The 7,881-nt window shown below is 36.4% G+C and overlaps 1 protein-coding gene across 2 annotated transcripts in view; it reads left to right on the top strand.

Annotated features, from left to right (window-relative positions):
- Positions 1–7,881, top strand: part of Nup93 (nucleoporin 93) — a 114,194-nt gene that overhangs the window by 9,893 nt on the left and 96,420 nt on the right. The window lies entirely within an intron of this gene.

The raw sequence follows: 7,881 nt of genomic DNA, 5'->3' as shown, positions 1-7,881 counted from the left end.
TTTTTTTTTTTTTTTTTTTTTTTTTTTTTTTTTTGCTCATTGAAGATGAATTATTAGAAGGTATGTTTTATGAATCAGGAAAGCTGACCCTATACATTCCCTACAGTGAGTTGAGTACTGCTATTAAATCACCCAAGTCTTTCTTTTCTGTCTAGGTTAGTTTATCTTTGTTTTCTTTAGAAATTTTATCTTCTGAATAATGATCCAGTCCAACTCCCTTTTACTTACATAGTTTCATAGGAGTATAATAACCCAACAACAACTTTTTAGAAATCATCTTTTTCCTCTTCTTCCAGAGGTATCTAAAACAATAGTATATATGAAGATGTAAATTTTTTGGTTGTAATTGGTATCTGACAGATACAGTGAAAAATGGGCTGACATTGTCATCTAAATGTAGTTTATACAGTGAAAACTAGGAGAGTAGAACCAGTACAGGTTGAGCATCCTTAATACAAAATCAGAAATTTTCTAAGTGCCAGCATAGCTCCTTAAGTGGAAAATTCTGTAGCAGGCAACTTTGTTTCATGTACAGAATTATTAAAAATATCATGTAAGATTGAAGTGGGCATTGTGGTAACTGCCTATAATCTTAGCAATTTGTGAGGCTGAAACAGGAAGACTAAATTAGAGGCCAGCCTTGGCAATTTAGTGAAACACTGTTTCAAAAAAAAGGTAGTGTGGGTGGAGTGAGGTGGAGCTGGGGTTGTAGCTCAGTGGTACAGTGCTTCTGGGGTAGATCTCCAATGCTGGGGGTAATATATATCTAAGAAGTATCTAAGGTATCTCATGTATATTCCAGATATTACAAAATCATAAAAAGTCCCAAATATGAACCACTTCTGGCCCCAAGCATTTTGGATAAGGAAAGCTTACAATAAACTTTCAGTACCTCATAGTTAGAATTTTCTCCTTAGTCTTTAGTCTTAAATGTTGAACATTAATATGTTTTAATGTTGCAGTATGATTAATGAGGTGGTTTGAGGGTAAGATATCTGTGCGAGATTAAATGCTTAATATCTTTGAGTCATCTTTATTGTGGAATTTGGATTTAAATTAAAAAACATATTTGGTAGTGGGTGATGCACCATACATTAAAAAATTCATCTTCCAGAAGTTCTTTCTGAATGATAAAAACTTGTAATTAAATAATTCTAATATATTATTAAATATTTGCAAGAAGAGATCTTGAAGCAGAGATGTTCATAATTAAATGTTAAAATGTTGCCAAATTGGCAGTTTTGGAAAAAAGCTAAAATAGCATTTTCAATAATATAAATCAGCAGAATTTATAAAATACTTTGTGTATTAGGAAGCTTTTGGTCCGCAGAGATTATCATTTCCTTTTTGTAAATGAAGAAATTGAGATGGAGAGATTTGGACTTTATTTTTAAGTAAACTGATCAGTGAACAAAGTGGATTCCAACCAGGTATTTGAATTCAAAATCTAGCTGTCTACTTACCCATTCTGTTTAAAATATTTTTAATATAGTTTGTTATCTTATTAAAATTGTAAAGTAATTCATACATGGGGTTTTTTTGTTGTTGTTTTGGTACTAGGGATCGAACTCGGGTCTTTGCACTTGAGAGGTAGGCAGTGGAACCACTGAGCTAAATCCCCTCCTAGTTATAAATTTTGAAGAAAAAAATGTATAAGTACCCTCATGAGTTGTTACCTCTTCATGTAAAATCTTTGACAGTGTCCAAAAAAATGTAGTGCATCTAACTTGGTTTGATTGCATGATATTTGTAGTTGAAAGAGGTGATATTTGGGTGTATAGTAAAATTAGAATTCCTCAGTGAATAGCAATAATTATTGTTTGTTATATTGATATTCCTTGGTTTATAATGGAGTCTGTTCCACAAAAACCTTTATAATTGATAATCAGAAGTTGAAAATGTACTTTATATTATGTAACTTACTGAATTATCAACATAGTATACTGTAGTGTCTCTGTTATTGTTTTTTGTGATTGTATGGGCTCACTGTTGCTGCCCACCGTCTCTGGAGGATATAATGTCTCGTATCCATAGGCTAGGAAAAGATCAAAATTCAAAGCAATTTCTACAGAATGTGTACCAATTGTTTACCATTGTGAAGTAAAAAATTATCAAACCATCAAAAGTGGGGGACTGTGTGTATTTTTATTCTTTAGGGAAAGTAGTTGTCATCTCCCTGCACAGGCCATTAAATCAAGATAGACTTCTTTAACACAGAAGAAAATTAAATGGGTTTGTCTTTATTCTTTTATCTTCCTCAGCTGTTTGTATTTCTTAGATAACTGAGCTGTTTGATTTGTGGGTGATAAGGAAAAGGCAAATTTATATGGGTTTAATATGTTTTCATTGTACCTAAAAAGAAAGGTCACTAAGTTCCCTGCAGCATCCTGTGTATTAGGGCAAAGTCAAAAGAACATATACAGGACAGATTTCATCATATACAAAATAACATTTCTTTCTGACATAGACTCTTCAAATAGTTTAAAGAGAGAAAGGCAATAGCAACAGGCCTTAATCTTAATCTTTGCCACAGTGTTTTACTGTAGGGCCTCAGGAGGGTAGTTTTGCCATTGGTATTGTAGGTAGTAAACACTGAACCAGGATTTATTTGTTAGGTCCAGCTCAGATACTCTGCCAGAAGTTGGCAGACTATGGTCTATGGGCCAAATAAGCCAAGAAGGATTTTTATATCTTCAAATCACTGAAAAAAAAAATCAAGAAGTATATATTATGACACATGAAACAGATGAAATTCCGATTTTAATGTTCATGATTAAAATTTTATTGGAACACAGACATGCTTATTAGTATCCATGTTATCTATGGTTGCTTTCAAGCTAAAATGATAGAATTGAGTAGTTGCTACAGAGGCTGGACCACAAAGCCAAGGGTTTGGCAAGGGTTTGGCAGATAGGTCTAGGATGGTTGGCTCTGAGGCTGTTCTATTTCCTGTTAGCTCTGAGTCTCTGATCTGGAGAGTATCCTGGAAGTAATACTCACTAGTATCAAGAATTAGTGAATAACAGCTATTTCTTGGGATAACCCAGTGATCTTTGAAGTCTCAGTGTTTTCTTAGCTTGGAAGTCCACAAGCTCTCATAAGAGGTCTGTGTGTGTCAGCTTTACATCACTGTGACAAAATACTGTATGTGAGAGAAAAATCAGTTTAAAGGAAGAAAGATTTATTTTGGCTCATGGTTTCAGTCCATGGTCACTTGGCTCTGTTGTTGCTGCGCCTGCAGAGAACATTATGATTGAGTATGTGATAGAGTAGAGCTGCTTACTTCATGGTGGCCTAGAAGAGAAAGAAGGGAAGGAACTGGGGATAAACTGTCTTGCAGATGTCCCCACTGACCTGCTTCCTCCAACCAGGCCCTACCTCATAAAGTTTCTACCACCTCCCACTAAGCTATGAACCCATCATTGGGTTTACCGATTGGTAAGATCAGAGCCCTCATAATCCAGTCACTTTCTAAAGATCCCAGCTGCTACAGCGGAGACCAACACTTCATATGCTTGAGCTTAGGGGGACATATCAGATCCAAACCATAACAGTATTCTACTTGTGGCTAATGCTTTAAAAGTAAACTCATGAACTGATAATTAGTACCACAAAACAGATGTGTAGATATTTTAATAAATATATGAAGCATGAATACCATGAGAGATTTAAGATTCAGCCCACCTGCAAAATCCTAAAGGGGCCATTCTTTGAAAATACTGATTTAAAATGGTTTAGAAGTGCTTTGCATAGTAGCAGTCTTAATATTTATTTAAGTATCTACTCTTTTCTGGCCTGATTAAATATATTTAATTTGGTTATAGTGACAATGTGAAAATGACCATGTTTTTAATAATTAAGACTCAAATGTTAATAGCAAGTGTTCTGAAATTATTTGGTACACTTTGCTCTGTTTTTATATTTAGTTCATTTCACCTTATCTGCAGTTTAGGGGTTTTTTTTGTTTTTGTTTTTGTTTTTTTTCCTGATGTAAGGATGTTGATACGCCGAAAAGGGGCGTGTTAGTTGGAGCTTGAATGACCGGTGAATGCAGACAAAAAGAAAATAGAAGTCTGGCCAGTCCATTCTTTAGTTTTGGAAAGCTATCTCTCTAAAACTGTAGTTTTTTTGTTTTGTACTGGGGATCGAATTTGGATCCTTGTGCTTATGAGGCAGGCAGTGGCACCACTGAGCTAAACCCCTGGCTCTCTTTATTTTTCTTATAACTTATATCATGGGAACTTCCCACTAAAATCATTCTTCATTTTTAGCCGAATTGGGCGTCCTACTGCAGCCTCTGTAGATTACTGGGTCATTTCCTTTGTTTCAGTAGGGATTTTTTTTTTTAATTGACATATGATGCACTCAGAAAAGCACACAAATTATAAGTCTAGATTGATGATTTTCACAAAGTGAGCACACTGTTAGCTAGCATTCATATTGCAAAAACGTTTAGCAGTCTTTTTAAAACCTCCTTCATTCCTCTTTCTCTTTATCCCAAAGGTAACCAACCAATCCAGCCTTCTAACAACAGTGATGTTTGCCTTCCATTTTTAAGGCTGTTTCTCACATAGTTGAGATCTATGCAGTTCAGTGAGACTCAAAGGAAGAATAGTTTGTTGCTTGGGGCCCTTGTTCCCTGTGATGCTCTCTGAAGCACTGTTTAGTGCACCCAGAGCAACCCCCCCCCCCCGTAATGTGTTGAGGCTTAAGCGTTGCTGACATGGAGGTGCCTTAGCACTGTTAGTCTGTCTTTGATGACCTTTTTCTGTCCAGCCCCAGTTTTGGTGCATTGACCATTCCATGTCCAGGGGTTCTCAGTGTGACTTCTTCCTGGCTTCTCCTCCTCAGCTCCCAAATGTGTAGATTTTTCCAATACAAATCTTGGATTTGGGGATCCCCCCATCATTTTAATTCTGTTGGACAAGGCTAGTGAAATTATTTTCATGATCAGTTTTTAGTATCTTGGGTCAAAATTGATATAGTGGCTTATTAACCTTTATATTTTATGGCAAAATTGATCTTTATTTTGTGGAAGGGATAAAAATTATCCTTAAGTTTATGAAATCAACCTCTAATTGAAAACTTTAATGAAGTGAGATGATTACATCAAAATACAGATTTGGAAACTTTAGTAGAACATTCTGTAAGATTAATTTCTGCTGGTTGAGCTATAATGTATGTCAGATCTGATTTTTCCCAAATATGGCAATATATACATTTTTATTTTCTCCTAGGCACTTGTGGAACAAACTTTTTTTTTTTTTTTTTTTGTACTTCTACCTTGATACTATACAGAAAATTTTTTCTATATGTATCTTATTTGTTGTTCTGGTTTGGAATTCTGTTCACCTGAAAACATGGCCATTTCTTTTAAATGCCACTGTATTTTCAGGTAGAGGGAAAGCAGTAGTCTGGACCAAATGTGATCTGAATTCATAGCACTTATACTGTCACTGCCTTATGCTCTGAGGCCTCAGAAATGTTAAGCATCAGTTGGTAGTTAGAAGGGAATGTTTTTGCTCAGGTCTATACTTGCCAGTTGGTGCTGATTTGGCTGAGGAGAGCAGGAAGCCTTCAAGAGGGACAGACTCCCAACAGATGGAAGAGTAAAACATGTCCAGCTCAGGAGGTAAATGAGTACGTGTTATATACCAGGCCCTGTTCCGGGAGCGTGGGAGTACACAGTTCGTGTGCAGTTTACATTCTAGCAGAGGTGACAGATGTTCAGGGAGCTGGGGAAGTGCTCAGCGGGGATTAGTTGCACTTTTGAATAACATGTTCTAGTTTGTCTTTAGAGCAGAGGTGACAGTTTATTGAAATAGAAGTAGAGAATCAACCATGAGCAAATCTGTGAGCAAAATTCCTAACAGGAAACAACACAAAGGCTTTAGGCAGGAACGTGCCTAATCCATTAGGGATCAGCAGGGGTGTTCCAGTGTAGTAGCTGGGGCCCAGGGCAGAGTGGGAATGGGGCTGGAGATGAGTCTGGGTAACAAGGCGGGGTAGGGTCCCATCTGTAGATCTTTACTGTGTTCAAGAGGTTTAAGTGGAGGACAGATATGAGCTGACTGACTTTAAAAGGATCACTAGGTTCTGGTTAGATAAAACTGGAGAATACTGGGGCTGAATACCTTCCTAGTTCTGCCATCCCCATTCTCCCACAGGTAAAGATGGCCAGGCGATTATGTTGGGTCACAAAATTACAATGGTTTTCTTAAAAACTTCAGTTTAAAACTTATGGTGTATAATGGAGTTTCTTTTTTGTTGTTGTTAGAGATTAAAATCATCTTGGAACTTTATAAAGAAGAGTGTTTTTATGTTTACTCCAGCTGAGCTATTTTTGTTTTACCCTTGTGCCCTTTCCTTTAAAGTTAATGTCCTTTAATCCTCATTTTAAAAAGTCCTTATCTTCCTGCTGTGGATTTATGGTGGTAATGGTGCCCTTTTAACATTAACCTGTGCTGCATAGCTGAGATATAATTATATATTACATTAGTGATATAACTGTAATACTAGACCAGTGGGATTTTGCATGTATAGTAGAAGGCATGGGTTTAAAACAAAGAAGAAAATAAACAAGAATTACTGTTTAAAGAGTTTTCTTTTTTCAATTGAATAAATTTATTCCTAATCTTTTAGCTGTGTCAGTTTTTTAATGATGTTGATAATTTTATCTCCCATTGATTTAAATAGTGGTAGGAGTTATAAACATTCTGTTGATCAAGAATCTTATTCAAGGGGTCTGGGAGTAAAGCTCCGTGGTAGAGCACCTTCCTAGAATGTAGAAAGCCCTGGGTTCAGTTCCTAGTACTGGCAAAAAATCCCAAACAGTAAGAATTTTCTGCAAGGATCGTTCAATATATATAAGATTCATAATGTATAATTGCTTGTTAAATAGCAGTACTTTTTATAGGGATTTTCTTAATCAATTATTGGAGAAACAGGTTATCTTGCTTATAATATTCATGGTCCAAAAGCTAGCTGCTCTTTATATTAGTATAGTTTTCAGTAATAGTGGTATTTCTAAAAGTAATAGGTATAACAACAAGTCTGATATGTTGAATGTCACGCATACAAGTACACACTGCTATCATAACCTTAAAAGCTAAAGAATGTGTCAGTGAGGGCTTGGACATGAATAAAAAGGAAATATTTTATCTAAGCATGGTGGCACACACCTATAATCCTAGCTGCTTTTTAATCCTGTCTGCTTAGGAGGCTGAGGCAAGAGGATTGCAAGTTTAAGGCCAGCCTGGGCAATTTAGAGAGACCCTATCTCAAAAAAGCAAAAATCCTAAAGAAGTCTTAAATTAGTGAGGATGTAGTTGTGTTAGAATAATGTGGGAATGTGGTTAGACAGAAGACATGTGTTCTTCTGATTTCAGTCGAGTCAAAGTGAAACACTGTGCTGGGAATGTGTCTGAGCTACTGTAGGCTGGAGTTACTTCTGGAGCCTCTGGAGTGATTAAGATAATCATGCATGGTACCCTTCTGGCGGTGATGTTTTTTAAGACAAGTGGAGGAATAGGGTATGCAAGATGATTGTTCTTAAGCCAGAGGTTGCCACAATGGTTTCTATATCTTACTGCTTTGGGTCTGTAGAGGGAGGCAGGGATTGTACTATATCTTTCTTTGCATTTGTTCTGGTGGCTGAAATCAGTCTTGGGGCTGTCGATATGTACAGAAATGGTCTGTTTCTTCCCAGGCTGACTCATTTTCTTTTGTCAGGCCTATTCTTGGTCTATGTTCAGGAACAAATCCTGCTTGTTGATGAGCTGTCTCCTTGTCTATTTACAAAAAGTGTTTCCCTAAGCTTATATCAGATTTAGGCAGTATTTGAAGCCTCTCTCTCCCTTGATTTAGGTCTCTTGTTTTTTG

This window comes from Fukomys damarensis, unplaced genomic scaffold (genome assembly GCF_012274545.1).
Source record: "Fukomys damarensis isolate Sample0158 unplaced genomic scaffold, DMR_v1.0_HiC HiC_scaffold_32, whole genome shotgun sequence".
NCBI classification, from domain to species: domain Eukaryota; kingdom Metazoa; phylum Chordata; class Mammalia; order Rodentia; family Bathyergidae; genus Fukomys; species Fukomys damarensis.
This window is presented reverse-complemented; position numbering and strand designations above follow the sequence as displayed.